Source organism: Palaemon carinicauda, chromosome 21 (genome assembly GCF_036898095.1).
Source record: "Palaemon carinicauda isolate YSFRI2023 chromosome 21, ASM3689809v2, whole genome shotgun sequence".
NCBI classification, from domain to species: domain Eukaryota; kingdom Metazoa; phylum Arthropoda; class Malacostraca; order Decapoda; family Palaemonidae; genus Palaemon; species Palaemon carinicauda.
This window is the reverse complement of record NC_090745.1, coordinates 110,082,792-110,101,140: the sequence shown is the minus strand read 5'-3', so window position 1 is coordinate 110,101,140 and position 18,349 is coordinate 110,082,792. Positions and strand designations below refer to the sequence as shown.

Below are 18,349 nucleotides of genomic sequence, written 5' to 3'. Positions count from 1 at the left end.
AAGGTAGCGGGTGTGCCCACCAGCGCCAACTATCGGCCAGATACCGCATATACATGTAAACAGCTCCAGTTCTTCTCTGTCGGTTTCATCGACAATTCGATTCCACTCGCTTTATGACCTCGAGTTTTCTACCGAATTGGTGAAGTACTTGGTTTTGGTTTTATTGCTTTCGCCGTGTTGGATTATTCAATACTATCCTCAAAAGAAATGCTTTTGAAAGGAGAGTAAAAGTGTTTTGCCCTTGCTTTTTTATCTCTGGTTTTTTTCCATTGAGTAAAGATGGCCGACCCTTCCCTCAGTGTACGGAAGTGTGTTTTAGGCTTTTAGTAATTATTTTATCACGTTAAAAATTATTGTTGATAATTATAGATTTTCCTCTATATATTTTATATCTCACCCGCCTTTATTAGGCCTCTTCGATTAGCTTTCCATTTATACTAAACATCAAGATAAATTTTATGTTTTTGTTTATATGCGGCCTTTACCTCCGAGATGTAGGCGGTCCTAACTTGGAAACCGAAGTTAAACAACGTTGAGCCCATTCAACTTTTATTTTCGTTAAGTTTAAATCATTTGCTCTGTAAGAGTTATGAAATGAAATGAATATTTTTTTAGAAAATATTTTAAGAAAGATATTCTTTGAATAGTCTTCGTGCTGTTTTTTTTTTTTTTTTTCAAAGATGAACTAACGTTTGGTTTATTTATGCTACGCAGTTTGCGCTCTATCGTTACGATAGAGAAAGAGAGAATCACGGTTTCACTTTGCAGAAAGAGTAAATCGATTTTGACGTTTTGTTCATTCTTCTTTCAAACTGATTTGTTTTAAATACTAATTTAAAGGAACTTGTTAATTTTCATTTTCTTAGTCCTTTCAGTTTTTTCCTTTGGTCAAATAACCTGTTTATTGACGAAGGGTGAGTGGGCTTTTCTCTTGTATGTGACAAGAGAGAGAGAGAGAGGAAGAGAGAACGATCCGATCTTTATTCTCGTCCCAAGGGAGTTTAGGAGCGAGTAACGTTGTTCTCGATTCAGTTTACTCTCGTCCCAAGTCTCTGTACGGGGAGAAAGGATGAAACGTTTTTAGTTTTTATTCTCGTCCCAAGGCACTGTACGGTGAGAGATTGAAAACGTAGTCTTTAATGAACTAGTGTTTAGTCTCCTCCCCAGTCACTGATCCTTTTTAACTTTATATATTTCCGTTTTATTCGATATATATGTTTACTGATTTTTGCATGTACTAATGTGCTTACATTATACGACTCATTTCGCAATTATAACCTTTTGATGTAAGGGAGAATTGCGTGCTTCAGGTAGAAATCAGTTTTATTCATGCCTAATGTGAAATTATTGAAAAATACGATATCAGTGAAGTAAGTGCAAAAAACAGAAAATCGTAGTGATTTTTAGTGTTGCGACCGAGGGTTCGTCTGTTCGTGCTTGTCGTTCACCTAGTCTGAGACCTCTTGCAAGCTCCCATGCACCAGGGAGAAGTAATGTCGTAGGACTTATGGGGACGAGAGGCTCTAACCAACGAACGGACGTTCCCTCTATGGTTTCGGGCGTGTCTCGTCAAGACCGCCCCTACCATAAGACGAGCGAGGCGGTTTTCTCCTCGTCATCCGAAGGCTTCTCACGAAAGAAACCTTGGAGCAAAGTTTCTAGACCCTTAAAGCGGAAGTCAGTCCCTTCAGGATAAGTCCAGCGTCCTGGCTGTAGCCATTGGGACAGCTCTGACCCTGTGCAGTCATCGGAAGACTGCTCGCCGCCTAAACGAAAGCGTAACACGGGCTCCGAGAGTCTCAGTAAAGGCAATGTTTTGCCGTCACAGACTTTACCATCGTCTCGGCCCGTACCGACTCCCATTGATCCTAAATGGGTTGTCCTGCAGGATATGCAGAATAAGCTTGCCTCCCTTATGGAGGAGTATACCGTTGAGCAGGTTCACGATGATCCTCGCCGTTACGCTGATCGAGATCCTGGCCTTCAGCCGCCCAAACGAACCTTTACTCGTCCTGTTGACGTTACAAAGTCACGTCAGTCACGTGACTTGGAGCCTCACTCGATGCAGTCCCGTGTTGACTTTCAGCCGCTTGTTGACGTTCAGCCGCCGCCGCATGCTCGTGTTGGCGTTCAGGACGTTCGCCAACCAGCTCAGTTGCCTTGTTTTGACGTTGAGCGTCAAGCACCGCAGTCAAGGGTGGTTTTGACTGCTCAATCTAGGCAGTCAAGGCAGTCTCGACTTGACGTCGAGCGTCCTCCCGCTCCTGTTGCTGTTGCTGGTCAGTCCTTTAAGCAGTTACATGACGTAGAGTCCTTGACTGCTACTGATGCTCCTTTGCGTGTGGACTTTGCTTGTCAAGTATTGCCACCACGGTAGGTCTCTTCCTTACTTGAGACTCGTCAATTGTCGGACGAGGTTCCTTCAGATGAGGATGTTGCTGATCCCCTGCCTACTGATAATCCTTTGGACGTTTTATCAGACGTGGAAGAGCCTAAGGCTGCGCAACCTTCCATGGATTTTAAGAAAATCATGATGGTTTTTAAGGATCTTTGTCCGGACCATTTTGTAACTGCTGCTCCTCGTTCGCCTTCGTCAGAGATTGCACTAGGCCTAGCTACTTCGAAGCCGTTGTTTTCTAGGCTAGTGCTCTCTCGCTCTTCTAAGAGAGCTTTACGTTTGCTAGGCGACTGGTTGATCACCATGAGGAGTTTGGGGGAGACAGCCTTTGCTTTCCCTCCTTTTAAACTGGCTTATAGAGCGAGCGTCTGGTATGACACGGGAGAAGTTCTCGGCTTGGGAGTTCCTGCCTCTGCCCAGAGAGACTTCTCAAGCCTCATAGACTCTCCCCGGCGCCTGGCCATGAGACGCTCCAAGATTTTATGGTCGGCTTCAGAGCTAGACCATCTCCTGTTAGGAGTTTTTTTTTTCGAGCGTTTGAAGTTTTGCTGTACATTTATGTCATGCATGAACAAGGCTATCAGGGATGGCTCCAATGATCTGACAGCCACGTTCTCTGCAGGAACAAGACTATCAGGGATGGCTCCAATGATCTGGCAGCCACGTTCACTGCAGGAGTACTTAAGATGTAAGTGCGCTCAATGTGTTCATTGTCAAGACAAACTTCACGATGAAGACTACCAAATCTGTCTTGACAGCATTAAGGGAAGGCGACTGGATGGTCTCTCTCTACCTTCAGGATGCATACTTCCACATCCCGATTCATCCAAACTTTCAACTACATCTGAGGTTTGTGGACGGGAAAGTAATGTACCACTGTCGAGCACTGTACTCCGACCTCATTCCTGCTCCTCTTGTTTACAAGGCCCTTGCAAAATGTAGCAAGCTTTCTACATTTTTTGAGGATTCAGAGCCTCCCTTTATTTTGACGACTGGCTAATCAGGGCGTCGTCATTATATCGCTGTCTGGAGAGCCTCTAATGGACATTAGACCTAACCAAGGAGCTAGGTCTCATAGTGAACGTAGAGAAGTCGTAACTTACAGTACCCCATCCCAGACTATTCTTTATTTGGGAATGGAGATACAGTGTCTGATTTTTCGGCCCTTTTCGTCTCCCGCAAGAATAGAACAAGCTCTGTTAAAAGTCCTTCACTTGCAAGAGAAAAACAGTTGCTCTGTAAGAGTTTGAACTAGCCTCGTGGGAACTCTTTCATCGCTGGAGTAGTTTATCTCTCTGGGGAGACTCAACCTATGCCCTTTCCCATTTCACCTAAAACATTGGAACAAGGGGAAGGGCTTAGTGAGTATCTCTTTCCCAATCTCCAACTCAGTTTAGACATGTCTGACTTGGTGGGACAGCAACATCAGACTTCGAGAAGGTCTTTCTCTTGCGATCAAGAACCCAAACCATGTGTTGTTTTCAGATGCATCGGATTTGGGTTAGGGAGCTCCACTGGACAGTCTGGAAGGCTCGGGTCTTTGATCCACGGATCAGAAGGAACTCCATTTAAGGCATGTAACATCTCTCCTTTGGCGAGATTTATGCAAGGAAAATGAATGTCTTGGCGGACGGCCTCAGCAGAAGAGGACAAGTCATCGCCATGGAGTGGACGTTGCATAAGACTGTGTGCGAGAAGCTATGGATGACATGGGGTCAACCCACCATAGATCTTTTTGCGACTCTCTCTGACAAAGAGGCTCTCGACTTACTGCTTTCCAGTTCCAGATCCAGAGGCAGCCCACATAGACGCTTTCCTGCTGGACTGGTCTCACCTGGACGTTTATGCCTTTCCACCTTTCAAGATCCTAGACAAGGTGCTGCAGAAGTTCACCTCTCACGAAGGGACCAGGTTGACAGTGGTTGCTCCACTCTGGCCCGCGAGAGAGTGGTTCACAGAGGTACTTCAATGGCTGGTAGACGTTCCAAGGAGTCTACCTTTAAGGATGGATCTCTTACGGCAGCCCCACGTAAGGGATCTTCATCAAAGCCTCCCCGCGCTTCGTCTGACTGCCTTCAGACTATCGAAAGACTCTCAAGAGCTCGAGGATTTTCGAAGGAGGCAGCCAGAGCGATTGCGAGAGCTAGGAGAGCTTCTACCATCAAAGTATACCAGTCAAAGTGGGAAGTCTTTAGAGACTGGTGCAAGTCATCATCTATTTCCTCTTCCAGTACCTCTGTAGCCCAAATCACAGACTTTCTCCTACATCTGAGAAATGTTCGCTCCCTCTCAGCGCCCACTATTAAGGGCTACAGGAGCATGTTGGCGTCTGTATTCAGACATAGAGGCTTAGATCTTTCCAATAATAAAGATCTCCAAGATCTCCTTAAGTCTTTCGAGACCTCTAAGGAGCGTCGTATGGCAACTCCTGGATGGAACTTAGACGTGGTCCTAAGGTTCCTAATGTCCGACAGGTTTGAGCCATTACATTCAGCCTCCCTGAAGGATCTCACCCTCAAGACGCTTTTCTTAGTGTGCTTGGCTTCGGCTAAAAGGGTCAGTGAGATTCATGCCTTCAGTAGGAACATCGGCTTTTCCACAGATAAAGCCACATGTTCACTTCAGCTGGGTTTCTTGGCCAAAAATGAACTGCCTTCTCGTCATTGGCCTAAGTCATTTGATATACCTTGCCTATCAGAGATCGTAGGCAACGAGCTTGAAAGAGTACTGTGTCCAGTTAGAGCTCTTAAGTTTTTTTTAGCTCGTACCAAATCCTTACGAGGTGGATCTGAGGCCTTGTGGTGCTCAGTTAAGAAGCCATCATTGCCTATGTCTAAAAATGCTTTGTCGTATTTTATTAGATTTTTAATCCGAGAGGCTCATTCTCACGAGTGAAAAAGACCGTTGCTTGCTTAAGGTTAAGACGCACGAAGTAAGAGCTATAGCAACTTCCGTGGCCTTTAAGCAAAACAGATCTCTGCGGTATTATGGACGCGACCTTTTGGAGAAGCAAGTCGGTATTCACGTCATTTTACTTAAAAGATGTCCAGACTCTTTATGAGGACTGCTACACACTGGGTCCATTCGTTGCAGCGAGTGCAGTAGTGGGTTAGGGTTCTACCACTACATTCCCTTAATTCCAATATCCTTTTAATCTTCTCTTGAAATGTTTTTAATTGGGTTGTACGGAAGGCTAAGAAGCCTTTCGCATCCTTTTTGATTTGGCGGGTGGTCAAATGACATTTCTTGAGAGCGCCCAGATTAAGGGTTTTGATGAGGTCCTGTTGTATGGGTTGTCGCCCTGGATACTTCAGCTCCTGGGAGTCTTTCAGCATCCTGAGAGGATGGCTGGGCTTCGTGAGGAAAGCGGACTAACAAGGCAGAGTAATCGTTAGAGTCGGCTTCCTTACCAGGTACAGTACCTATATTTATTTGGGTTTTGTTATGATATAACTGTCAAAAACTCTAAGCATATACGCCGTAAACTGTATTAATACTGGTCTCTACCCACCACCATGGGTGTGAATCAGCTATTATATATTCACCGGCTAAGTTTAATATTTAAAAATGATATTTTGATTATAAAATAAATTTTTGAATATACTTACCCGGTGAATATATAAATTAAAGGCCCCCCCTTCCTCCCCGATAGAGACCCAGCGGGATGAGAAGAACTGGAGCTGTTTACATGTATATGCGGTATCTGGCCGATAGTTGGCGCTGGTGGGCACACCCGCTACCTTCATGGCGATCGCTCGCGAGTTTTTGGGAATCTGTCGAGCCGTCGGAGACGTCAGCTATTATATATTCACCGGGTAAGTATATTCAAAAATTTATTTTATAATCAAAATATCATTTTTTTTACTTGAGTGCAGAGCATAGTAGCAATTCTTTTCACCATATAATGAAATTAATCATTCCGTATCTTTTGTTATTATGCCATGGAGTGTTTTTGTCTTAACCATTATTTGACTTATGATCTACGGTAGTTGATATGGAAAATTAGTTTAAATGTCTCATGTATATATACTATTGCTAACCATAGATCTACATTACCCTAAGTGGGTTAGCTACTATAAGAAAGGATATGAAAATTAATAAACCTTATTTGCTCCATTATGTGCACCAGCTACTAATGTCTCTCATTTAGAGACTACTGTAGTCTGATTTCTTTATCAATGGATTTGGCAACTGCGGGTTAACTTATACAGTAATCCTTTGGCTGTCGCAGGTGTTCTGTTGCAGGCTTCCCTGCGATTGCGGAAAAATCGTTAAGCCTAAACGGAAATCTGTGGCATATTTTTTTCTTATTCTTAATTATATTTGTAAATTTTAAATATGTAACTTCCCTGGTAGTTACATATATATAGCTTAAATCCCGCATTTCGTCGCACGCACGGCAGAAATTCAAATTTCGTGGCAATCGCTGCCATGGCAGCAGGTGGTCATACATGAGCGCCATCTCTCATAGGTTACTAGAACCATTCCCAACATTCCTCAGAAATTCCCTGCCGTTGATCGAGTCAACACCTAGGAAATTCGTTTTACTGATATATTACTTTATTCTACAATTTGGTGAAGTACCTTTTGTCTAATTATTGTTAATGGCTTTCGCTGCTTGTTTTTGGATAGACTTTGTTGGATTTTGACCTGGACTTTTTTCTTATTACTAAATGGCTGACTCTAAAAGGTGTGTAACAGAGGATGCAAGACTCGTATGCCTAAGGCCTCTGTTGATCCTCACTCAATATGTAATGATTGCAGAGGTCAGGTATGTACTTTTAGTAACGTGTTGAATGTCGGTCTTTGTCTGATTTAGTGTGGAATGAGTTTGATCGCTATGTTAAGCGACTAGAGAAGGATAGGTTTAGAAGAGCTAGATCGACCAGTGTTCTTTCAAATAGATCGTCTGATAGTAATATTCCTTCTAATGTACATCATTCTAATATTCCTATTCCTGATCCTAAGGCAGTAGTTCCAGACCCCGCTATGGTGTTGGAGGTAAGTGAACCTTCTTTAAAGGATGTGGTGGCTGCCATTTCAGCCTTAGGTGCACAGGTTCGTTCCCTGACTTCGGAAAAAGAAGTTATGTGGGGTGCAGTGCGTGGCTTGCAAAGCAAGCTTGTGAATAGTGATGGTGAAGTGGAGGGTGCGTCCGTTCGTGTCCGTCATAATCCCAGCCCGGGACCTCTTCCATGCTCCCCAACCCCTGGGAGAAGGAATGTCGAAAGGCGAAAGGATATGTCAGACCTTGATCAGCGAACGGACGTCCCCTCGAGCTATCCTATTGACGATCCCCAGGTTGCTCCCCCTCGCCGCTGAAAAGGCGAGGTAAGAAAGTGTGCGTCCTCGTCGGATGACGCAAAACCGCCACTTGGTTGGCGCCAACTACTGCGTTCAAGGCCTCTCAAGAGACGTATGTCTCCTGCTAAACCATCCTGCTGTAACTGGAGCTCGCCGGAAGTTTTTCTTTCAGTAGAAGACGACGTGCCAGCGCCAAAACAGTCGCGTAAGGCACATAGTTCGTCAGAGGAAGAGGGTGCTCATTTTACTTCTGTACACGCTTCTCCTCCTCCCTCAGATTGGGAAATGTCGCAAGGACATTCCCCTGATGGTCACCCGACAACGGTTGACGATCCCTTGCAGTGATCGGTATACGGTTCAGCTAGCGATAAGAATTGTGACGCTCCCTCGCTGCAGTCTGGAGGCGCACAGGACGCGCCGCAAGTGTCAGATCTGTCTGAGCGGAAGAGGTCGATTTCGTCCCTGTTTGACGCATACAATTGTCGAACAGAGGAGTCTCGTTTAAAAGAACCAAAAGACTTCAACAGACCAAGGAAAGGAGCTGCCGCTAACCAAGGCGTTATCGGACAGCGAATTACTCCTGCGTCTCTCCTTCGCGACACTCTGGACGCCCAGCTAACACTTCCTCGCGTCACGCTGTTAACTTACAGCATGCGGGACGCACGCGAGCAGGACTTACCCTCGCAGCATGCGAGTCTCGATGTTGACGCCTCCTTACAGCATGATGGACTTATGCTGGAAGCACTTAAACATGGCTCTCCCTCGAGACATGCGTGACGCTTCCTCGCTACTGGCTGGAATCTTGCACGATGTTCCATCACAGCATGAGGAGTTCTTTATGGAAGACGATAACTGACAGGATGACACGGTTTTGTCTCCTACCCATTCGACTCAGGAGATCGATATTCCCTTAGCCAAAGTTTTACAGGAGGAATCCCAGGATACGCTACAGGCAGCTGACCTTAAAAAGTTACCGACGGTTCTAACATCACGGTATCCAGAGGACTTTACTCAGCCTATGCCTCAGAGCCCGCCCTCTCAGTTTTTGAAGGGCAGACCCCGAAAGCCATCCTCCTTCAAGAAGATGGTTCTTGCTAGATCGGTTAAGAGAGCTTTATAAATATAAAACTTACCCGCTGGTTATATAATGGCTAAAGTCCCTGGACGCCTCGGCAGGAAATTCAAAATCTCTTGCGCAGATATGCCAGGTGTACCCCAGCGCCCTCGCGGTACCCCAGGTAGAACTATACCCAACCAATTCAGATTTTCCCTGCCGGCGTAGCCGTCGGTTCTTTTGGAAATTCTTTCTCGCTTTTTGCTCTGTTTGGACGTTATTTGGTGATGTATTAACGTTTTTTGAGTTTGGGCTTTCGCCTTTTTTCTTTTATTTGAAATGTGATCACGTATTTATAACTTAAAAGGTAAGATTTAAAGGTTTATCGACCTATTTTAAACCTCACAAAAGCATAGGACAAAAGGTAAACTTCTCGTCCATTGATGACATCACAGCCTTATGTCGTAGGCTATAAGTCCGACTTGCTTTTACAAGAATTATAAGTGAATACTTTCGTTTGAAATATTAAGTTATAAATTTAATTAAAGGATTATTAATCTAAGAAAATTGTATCCTTTTAATAGTTTTCTTGAGGTAATCTTCAATCTGTTTGCTAAGATTAACTAGCGTTCAGTTGTTACGCAGTTATCAGTATTGTTACAATACAGTATTACGATATTTCGTAGAGATTTTTATGAATAGTACATTCTTCTTACTTCTCAAGTTTTTTAGTTGTACTATATAAAAGGAACTTTTTATTTTGAAATTAATTGTTCCTGTCAGTATTTTTCCTTAGTCAGAAATTAAAGGAAGTTAAATTTCACTTAATGTTTATACGAATCGATGTAGTGCACGATTCTATGTATCGTTGTTTCCGTAGTGGAATACTAAGATTGTTTTTATATTAAGTGTAAATGTTCCAAATATTACGAGTGATGATTCATCTCTTATTGGAATTCCTTAATTTAAGGGTTTATTTTGTTTTATAAATGTTATACCTACTAAGGTAATATTTAATACAGTGATACCTCGGTAGTCGAACGACTCTATACTCGAACAATTCGGAGTTCGACCAAAATTTTCGAGAAATTTTTGCTGCGGTGCTCGACCAAAAATTCGGTACTCGACCAGCCGAACACGTGACGACCGCATGGGCTTTGTGATGATCGCGCCATCTCGGCCACTCTCGCTTGTTCGGGAAGCATCAGTTCTCTCGAGAGCGTCACTCAGACAACGCGCGATCAGCATTCGTTGTGATTTAGTGATTTTCAGTGCTTTTAATTGCACCTGCAACAACAACAGCAGCAGGATCTGATTGTGGAGCAGGAATCTTCAGAAGAGGATGAGGTAAGGGAGGATGTTCCAAGTTCTCTCATCAATGAAATTTGTTCCAAGTGGGCAGATGTGCAGGCTTTTGCTGAAAAATACCACCCAGAAATTGCAGTAGCAAACCGGGCAGTGCATATGTTTAATGATAGTGTCATGTATCATTTTCGAAGAATACTGCAGAGGAGGAAGAAACAATTAACAATAGACCAGTTTTTCACAAAAGAAAAGAAAGCTGCTACATCAAAGCCTGTTTCTCCTCCAAAGAAGAGACAAAGAAGAGAAGAAACCCCTGAAATAGATCTGCCCACCCTTTCATTGGAGAGAGAAACAACTCCTGAAGGAGAACTACCCCGCCACATCATGGAAGGGGACTCTCCTTCCAAGCAGTAACCTCCCCCTTCCATCCTCTCCACATCCATCCCTGTATGCCATCGAACCGCTGCTCAAAGGTATGTTCACTACAGTACAGAAAATGGTTTAAAATTGTTTTATTTTAGTACAGTAAATGGTTTAAAATTGTTTTATAGGATTTTCTGACCAATTTCATACACATTTAGATAATTATTGTTGTTTAGGTACACGTTTTATTAATATTTTGGGCCTGTTCGAGTGCTTGGGAACGGAATAGAATATATACCATTATTTCTTATGGGGAAAAAAAATTCGGTACTCGAACAAATCGGAGGTCGAACACGGATCTCGAACGGATTATGGTCGAGTACCGAGGTATCACTGTATTTGATATTTGATATTTTGTTACATTTATATGGGATTCGGTACTTTTGTATTCCCATTCAAACAATTGTCCAGTGACAGAATTATCAGTCTCTGCCTACGGAGTTCGTTTCCTTTGAGAGAGTGTATTCTTTGGTTTTCAGGTAATTATGAAACTATCTTTGTGCCAAAGAGTAAAGTGCAAATTTTTTAGTGATAAATTGTACAGTGAATTTTATTTAGTGGAGAGTGCTTCTATTCGGACCTGTCGTTATCCTAGCCTTAGACCTCTGTCGAGCTCCCGGACCCAGGGGAGAAGTTAAGTCAAACGGCGAAAGGAATCGAAAGGGTAACCAGGCGTTACAGTCTTTTAAGACCGGAACTGAAGTCCTCTCGAGCGTTTTCTGTCGATCACCAGAACGCTCACCCTTTAGATTGCCTGGAGCTTCTCTCCGGACAGTAAGAGGTATTAGTGTTTTCAAAGGCGCTAAGCTGAAAACAAAATTAGATTCGTTCTGCGTGTGTTACGTTTCATGCGGCGCAGACGCAGTGCCGCCACCGCCACCTGATGGGTGTCGTCTCTCAACAGTGGCAAGCGCTATGGTTCGACGCAGTTAATGCTGAATACGTTTCGCCTAAGGTTGATCCTTGATCTTTGTAGTTAGGCATGAAACAGCATCTATCTTCGTTTATGCAGTCTTTTCAGTCTGCCGTTAACAGTGTGGTTGGATGTCTCGATTCCGGTCTTTGACACGGTCGCACAGGCGTCGTGTCTTTAACAGTGAGGACTTGTTGTCGCACAGGCGGCCTACCAACCGCAATGTTCAATGGTGGGAGAAAGTGGATGCTTTACTTCGATTACCTGCTCAACGCAAACCTACTGCTCATAGCACCTAGTATCAGTTTATACAGATGCGCCGACGTTCGCCAGGCAGCAGAGCCGGTGTAGCGTCATCGGAACAGTGCGGCAACGGAAACGGAACGTCGACGGAATGGAGCGAAGCGCCACGTCAGTGTGGGCGCTTTCAGTGTCAGTGTGGACGCTTTCAGTGTCAGTATGGACACTTCAGCGTCAGTATGGACGCTTCAGCGCCAGTGTGGACGCTTCAGCGTCTGTGTGGACGCTTCAACGTCTGTGTGGACGCTTCAGCATCTGTGTGGGCGCTTCAGCGTCGGGGTGGACGCTTCAGCGTCCGGGTGGACGCTTCGCTACCTATGACAATAGACTTTGATGTCTACCTGACCATGAACGTCTAGTGTTAAGTTATTGTTGCTCCAGGCGCTATATTAAGAAATAAATCTTAACTAGAAAGATATTATATTCTCGGACCAAGGCCGGCTCTAACTCTTGGTTGTGAGAACTAGAATTAAAACCTCTAAGTATTGAGGTCTGAATTCAGAATCATAAGGAGTGGATTCCTAAGAATCAAGACTTCTCTTCCTATGATAGAGATTGTAAAAGGAAGGGAATAACTTTCAGAAACTCATGAGAATTTTTCTAAAGATTTTCCCTCATATTTTTTACCTGCTGCTCCTCATTCCGACTTCAGAGTTTTCGCTAGTTGAGTTGATGGTGTCTCTAGTTATTTTATTTTATTATTATTACAAACCAGCTACAACCCTAGTTGGGAAAGCAAGATGCTTTAACCCAAAGGGCTCCTTTAGGGAACGTTGGCCTAGTAAATTAATGGTAAAATAAATTAATAAATTAACATTAAATCATTCTCAGAAAAATAACGAACCTTACTATAGAGATTGATACAGTGCTTACAGCTGCAACAACAGAAAGGGCATTAAGGCCTTTTATGAGAATAGAACGTAAAAGTATATCTCCCACCACGGGCAGATCTTTTATGATTTAAGGTATTATGCTTTTAAACCGCTCTTGTTAGTGACTCGTAAACATAGAGCAGTGCTCTGGAGGAGGTGTTTGTTAGTGTTCACCTTGCCCCTAGTCCTATATCTCTTCCTTACGTTCCAACCCTTGGGAGAAGGAAGGTCGGTAGGCTGAGGTTCTTCGCGGACCTTGTGCAATAAGCATCTGTTCCGCCGAGCGATATTGTTGATGCAGTCCAAGACGTTCTTTCTCCACTTTGGAATGACGATGTTGGAATGTCTTGAAGCGATCAGTTCGTCATCGCTATGGTATCGTGGATCTTTTAACTGTTTTCTGCATATTAAAATGCAGTTCCCTGACGAGAATGACTGTCTACGTTTTCCCTGTCTTCCAGACTAGGAAGTTACTCGTCAGGTATGCACGCGAACAAAATTTTCCTTCGCAGCAAAAGTGTTTTGATGTTTAAACAGGAAGCAATCGAGTGTGTTTTTTCTTCCGCGATAGAAGCGGAAGTCATACAAGTCACATACAATCTTAGCTCTTAATCTGGATTCTGACTCACTTTTAGGGAGGAAAGGCTTTGCCCCCATCGAAGGTCGCAAAACCTAGACTTGGTAGTCACCAATCAATTTGTCCTAGACCTTTCAGGAGTCGTATGTTTTCTTATCCTGCAGTATCTAACGTTCGCCGGAAGTTTTTTCTTTTCGGAAGAAGGCGACGTGTCGGCACCAGAATCGTGTAAGACACATAGTTCTTCGGGGGAAAAGGTGCTCAGTCTGCTTCTGTTCACACTTCTTTCCCTCCCCCAGTTTGGGGAAAGCCCTATTACTTTCTTCTGAGGTCTAGCGACCACTGTTGACGGTATCTCACTGCATTGGATACGTTCAGTTCGCGCACAAGGCGCGCTTGAAATGTCATAGGGACTCTCCCAAGTCGCTCTCAGGGCTGCGGTTGATGTTCTCTCCCGGCCATCGCCCATGCTTGGGTTGGCGCACTCGCTACCCCGCGAGTGTAGATATGGTCCGAGCTAAAAGAGGTCTATTTCATCTGTGTTAAGCGTTTACGATTCTTGGGGGGGAGAAAATTTTCTCCTAAAGAGTCTAAGGACTACCAGAGATCAAAGAAATGGTTTTCCGACCAGTGTCAGAAGGCCTAGTTCTCCTATGCTTTGTAACGCTTCCTCGCAGGGATATGCTCTTGTTACGAGAAGCGTTAGAGCGGGTGCTTGTAGAAGTCTGGTCTCTCTTACGGCAGACGTCACGCAGACACAGACGCAAGTTCTGGTCTCTCCCTCACACAGTCACAGACGCAGACGCCAGTCTGGTCGTATGTTGGACGCTGACAGTCAAAGTCGATCCTTTCAACGAGTTGTCCCATTTTCGCGGTCTGCGGGACGAGTGACTCTCACTCATGCGGACGCATCCTACACGGGACAACTCTCGGCAATCAGTTCCGTCTTTCCGTCAATGACCGGTCGAGATGCTGTCGCCTCCACGCAGCACGCTGTAGATTTACAGCAAGCGGGGCTCACACACGGCGCTGTTTCCACACGACAAGGTGAACGCATACGGCACGCTGACACCTTACGGCAATGCAAGCACATGCGACATTATGGTCGCATGCTAGACGCATACAGTCAAGTTTTTTTTCTCACAGCAGTATAAACAGACCATTGTCTCTCCTTTGCGTCTCTCTGGCTTTGCAGCTAACGCTTTGGCTTTACTGTAAGTTTGTTGAACACTCGCTGATTACACACGATCAGGTCTTAACCTCACAGCATGAGGTTCACGTTGTTGATGGTTCTTTTCAACAAGCCTAGCTTTAATATCGGTTTCTTGCGACCGATATGGACAAGTTTTGGCGGGCGGTTCTATGTAGATCCCTCTTCTCTCTCACGACATGTTGGGTGTAGGCAGCATGCTGGAACCATACTGGACTCATGCTGGGACCATGCTGGGTGCATGCTGGAAGCATGTCTTTAGTCCTTTTCCCCGTGTCAGGATCACGAACGTTTTATGTTAAACCTTCAAGCTTTAGGCCTAGCTGCCTCCAGTATTTCGGAAAACCCCTAAGATCTAGAGGGTTGTTTGAAGGAGACAGCTGAGGCTTTCGCTTGTGAAAAGGACATTTGCCTCAAGGTTTTCCAACCCAATTAGAGTGTTTTATGGAGTGGTGTGGAGCTAGAGCCGGCTCTTCATTAGGTAACTCTAACACAAGTGGTATATTTTTTCTTAGACCTTAGAAGAAAAAACATTTTCTTTCCTCCTCGGCCATCAAAGGGTACAGGAGTATGCGGGCATCTGTCCTCAGACGCAGAAGATTGGATCTATCAAATAGAGACTTTATAGGTCTTCTCAGATCATTTGAGAGGACTTGGAGGCATCAGCAAGATGCGCCAGCCTGAAATTTAGGGTTCGTTTCTGGAGTTTCGCGGTAGTGACAGATCCGACCCTTTACCCTTGGTTTCTTTTCAAGACCTAACTTTGGAGACTTTCTGAGTAAGTCTACCATAGTTGAGAGTCAGTGAAGTTCACTCTTTTAGCAAGAACACGGACTTCACATTGGTTAAGGGGACCGTCCGCCATGTCCGCCATTTTTTTTTCTAATGATCCAAATTACACAATTTCTATATATGTTTTAGACATATATAATACCTTCATCCTATAAAAATTTCAAGTCATTTGATCAAAAACTTTTGGATTTATCAGCAAAAATCATGATTTAAAAAAAATATTTAGGTACATTTTTCCCCACTACTATTATACCAATTGTATTGAAACTTATACCACAAAATCTACTCTATCAACCGAACAATTCTGTCAGACAGAATTTTTATTTTCCTTTCTGTTTTTTTTAATGAATTTTTATTTTTTTTCCTCGTCTAGACGTAAAATAATCGTGAAAAAAAATGTAAAAAGAAAATCAAAATTTTGTCTGACAGAATTGTGGGATTTTTATTCTTCTTTTCAACGATATCTTTTTCTCTAATATCGAACAACAAATAAGTGAGAAAAATGTACCTAAGTGGGAATAAGTATGTTTTTGAGTTATGAGCTCCTAAAGATTTGCAGCAAACTTTCGCTTCTTTTCTAAATGAAATCAAGATAATATTATTATGGTAACTTTTATTGTTTATTCCTACATAAATGCACCCTAAACGAGGTATTTGAACCCTCAGTTTACTATTCCTATGTTATGAGTTGCCAACGATCTCTTAATTGTTGCCAGTGTTTTAGTTAGCAGGTTTCAGCTTTGTACTCTTATCCATGTTTCCCTCTTTCTTGGTTCTTTTTTCTTGTTCTCCACTTACTTTTTGTTCTTTCTATCACCTTATGTAACATTGGCATTGCTATAAAATTCCAGAGGACGTTGTGAAAGCACAATCAACATACGAACTTCAAGTAAATAAACACACGCATTATAATTTCTATATGTCTTTGGAAACTTTGCTGATGTTTTCGTAGCTGGTAGTTTTCATTCACCTACCCTCTACCAATGCCTTTCATTTCTGCCAGAAGTACGAGAGAGAGAGAGAGAGAGAGAGAGAGAGAGAGAGAGAGAGAGAGAGAGAGAGAGAGAGAGAGAGAGAGAGAGTGAGTGAGTGAGTGAGTGAGTGAGTGAGTGAGTGAGTGAGTGAGTGAGTGAGTGAGTGAGTGAGTGAGTGAGTGAGTGAGTGAGTGAGTGAGTGAGTGAGTGAGTGAGTGAGTGAGTGAGTGAGTGAGTGAGTGAGTGAGTGAGTGAGTTTGTTGAACATTGTTATTATAGTATTTGTATAAATGGGAGTTTTAAATAATTCGAGAGAGAGAGAGAGAGAGAGAGAGAGAATAAAAGTATTTGTATAAATGGCAGTGGTAAATAATTCGAGAGAGAGAGAGAGAGAGAGAACTGCACATCTGTCAAACTCAGTCATACAGACGACGCCATAAGGATGACGTCATCATTTAAAGACCGCTATATCTTCATTGTTTGGAAGAATGATTGACTATTTGTTCTTTCTATAACCTTAGGTAACATTGGCCTTGCTATAATGTTCCCAAGGGCGTTGTCGAAACACAATGTACATACGAACTTCTAGTAAACAAAACATACATTGTAACTTCTATACACCTTTGGAAACTTTGGCTTCTGTTATTGTAGGAGTAGATTTCGTTCATCTACACTCTACCAATGCCTTCCATTTCTGCCAGATGTACGATAGCTCGAAATATAAGTGAAAAATCGCTATAGATATGCAAAATTAACACACAAAGACGATTTTGTCAAACTCAGTCATGCAGACGACACAGTAAGGATGACGTCATAATTTAAAAACCTCTATATCTTCGTTATTTGTAAAAATAATTGGCTGAAACTTCTGGGGAGTATGTACGACATGTTTACGCATACATAGAAGCCATAAAACGATTTTCGATTTCTGAAAGTTATGTCGATACCCCATGGCGGACGGTCCCCTTAAGCCATAGGTACCTTGCAACCTGGATTCCTGGTCATTAACAAACATCTTTCTCATCCATATCCTAAATCTTTCAGGATCTCTATTCTCTCGAATTTGGTTTGGGATGGGCTGAGAAGAGTTTTTTGCCCGATTAGAACAATGAAGTTTTATTGGGACAAGAACAAAGAGGTTAAGAGTCTATTCATAACTCTTGGGTGCACGGTCAAGAAGCCTGCGCTCTCCATGTCTTAAACATTCTATCATCTCGTACAGACTTTGGTTACAAAGGTTTTTCCATACGGTTGGGTGACAGATCATAAGATGTTGAAAGAGTAAAGACTCGCGAAGTTAGAGCTGTAGAAGCTTCGGTAACTTTTAAACTAAACTGTTCTCTGCAGAGCATCGCATATACAGTACAGCCTTGTGAAGGGGTAATCCTGTATTCGCCTTGCATTACTTTTACCGTGTCCAGTCTCTTTATGAAGACGTCTACGTTCTGGGATCACTTGCAACAACGAGTGCAATAGTAGTTGAAACATTCTCCACTACATTTCCCTAAATTCCTAGTACCCCTGTTCTTCTCTTGGAACTGTTATATATATTTTTATGATTGTACGTGAAGATTGTTCGGCAATCTTCCGCAATCTTTGACCTAGTCAGGTGGTCATTTTGTTCCTAGAGAGCGCCCGGAACAAGGGTATTAGTTGAGGTCCTGTCATGTTATAGGTGGTTGTACCGTTTGACAGCTCCTAGAGATCATCAGCCCCAAGTGGATCACTGGATCTCCTAAGGATAACAGACAAAATGAGGCAGAGCATTGCTGTCAGTTTCCTTATCAGGTTAGAACCGCTTATGTTGTTTATGTAACTCTTAAGTGAATTTCCAATTATGCAGCTGTGTCTGACCCGCCACCAATGGGTGTCAATCAGCCATTATATAACCAGCGGGTAAGTTTTATATTCAAAAATTATATTTTCATAATAAAATAAATTTTTGAATATACTTACCCACTGGTTATATAAGTTTTAGACCCACGCTCCTCCCCTCTAGAGACCATGGGGCATGGAAAATCTGAATTGGTTGGGTATAGTTCTACCTGTGGTACCGCGAGGGCGCTGGGGTACACCTGGCATATCTGCGCTAGCTGCGCAAGAGATTTTGAATTTCCTGCCGAGGCGTCCAGGGACTTTAGGCATTATATAACCAGCAGGTAAGTATATTCAAAAATTTATTTTATTATGAAAAGATCATTTCTCAACTCTCAACCAATGGACTTCC

At 43.2% G+C, this 18,349-nt stretch overlaps 1 protein-coding gene across 2 annotated transcripts in view; it reads left to right on the top strand.

The window, feature by feature from the left end:
* Positions 1-18,349, top strand: part of LOC137615401 (tudor domain-containing protein 3-like) — an 83,892-nt gene that overhangs the window by 16,068 nt on the left and 49,475 nt on the right. The gene's annotated exons all lie outside the window — the stretch shown is intronic.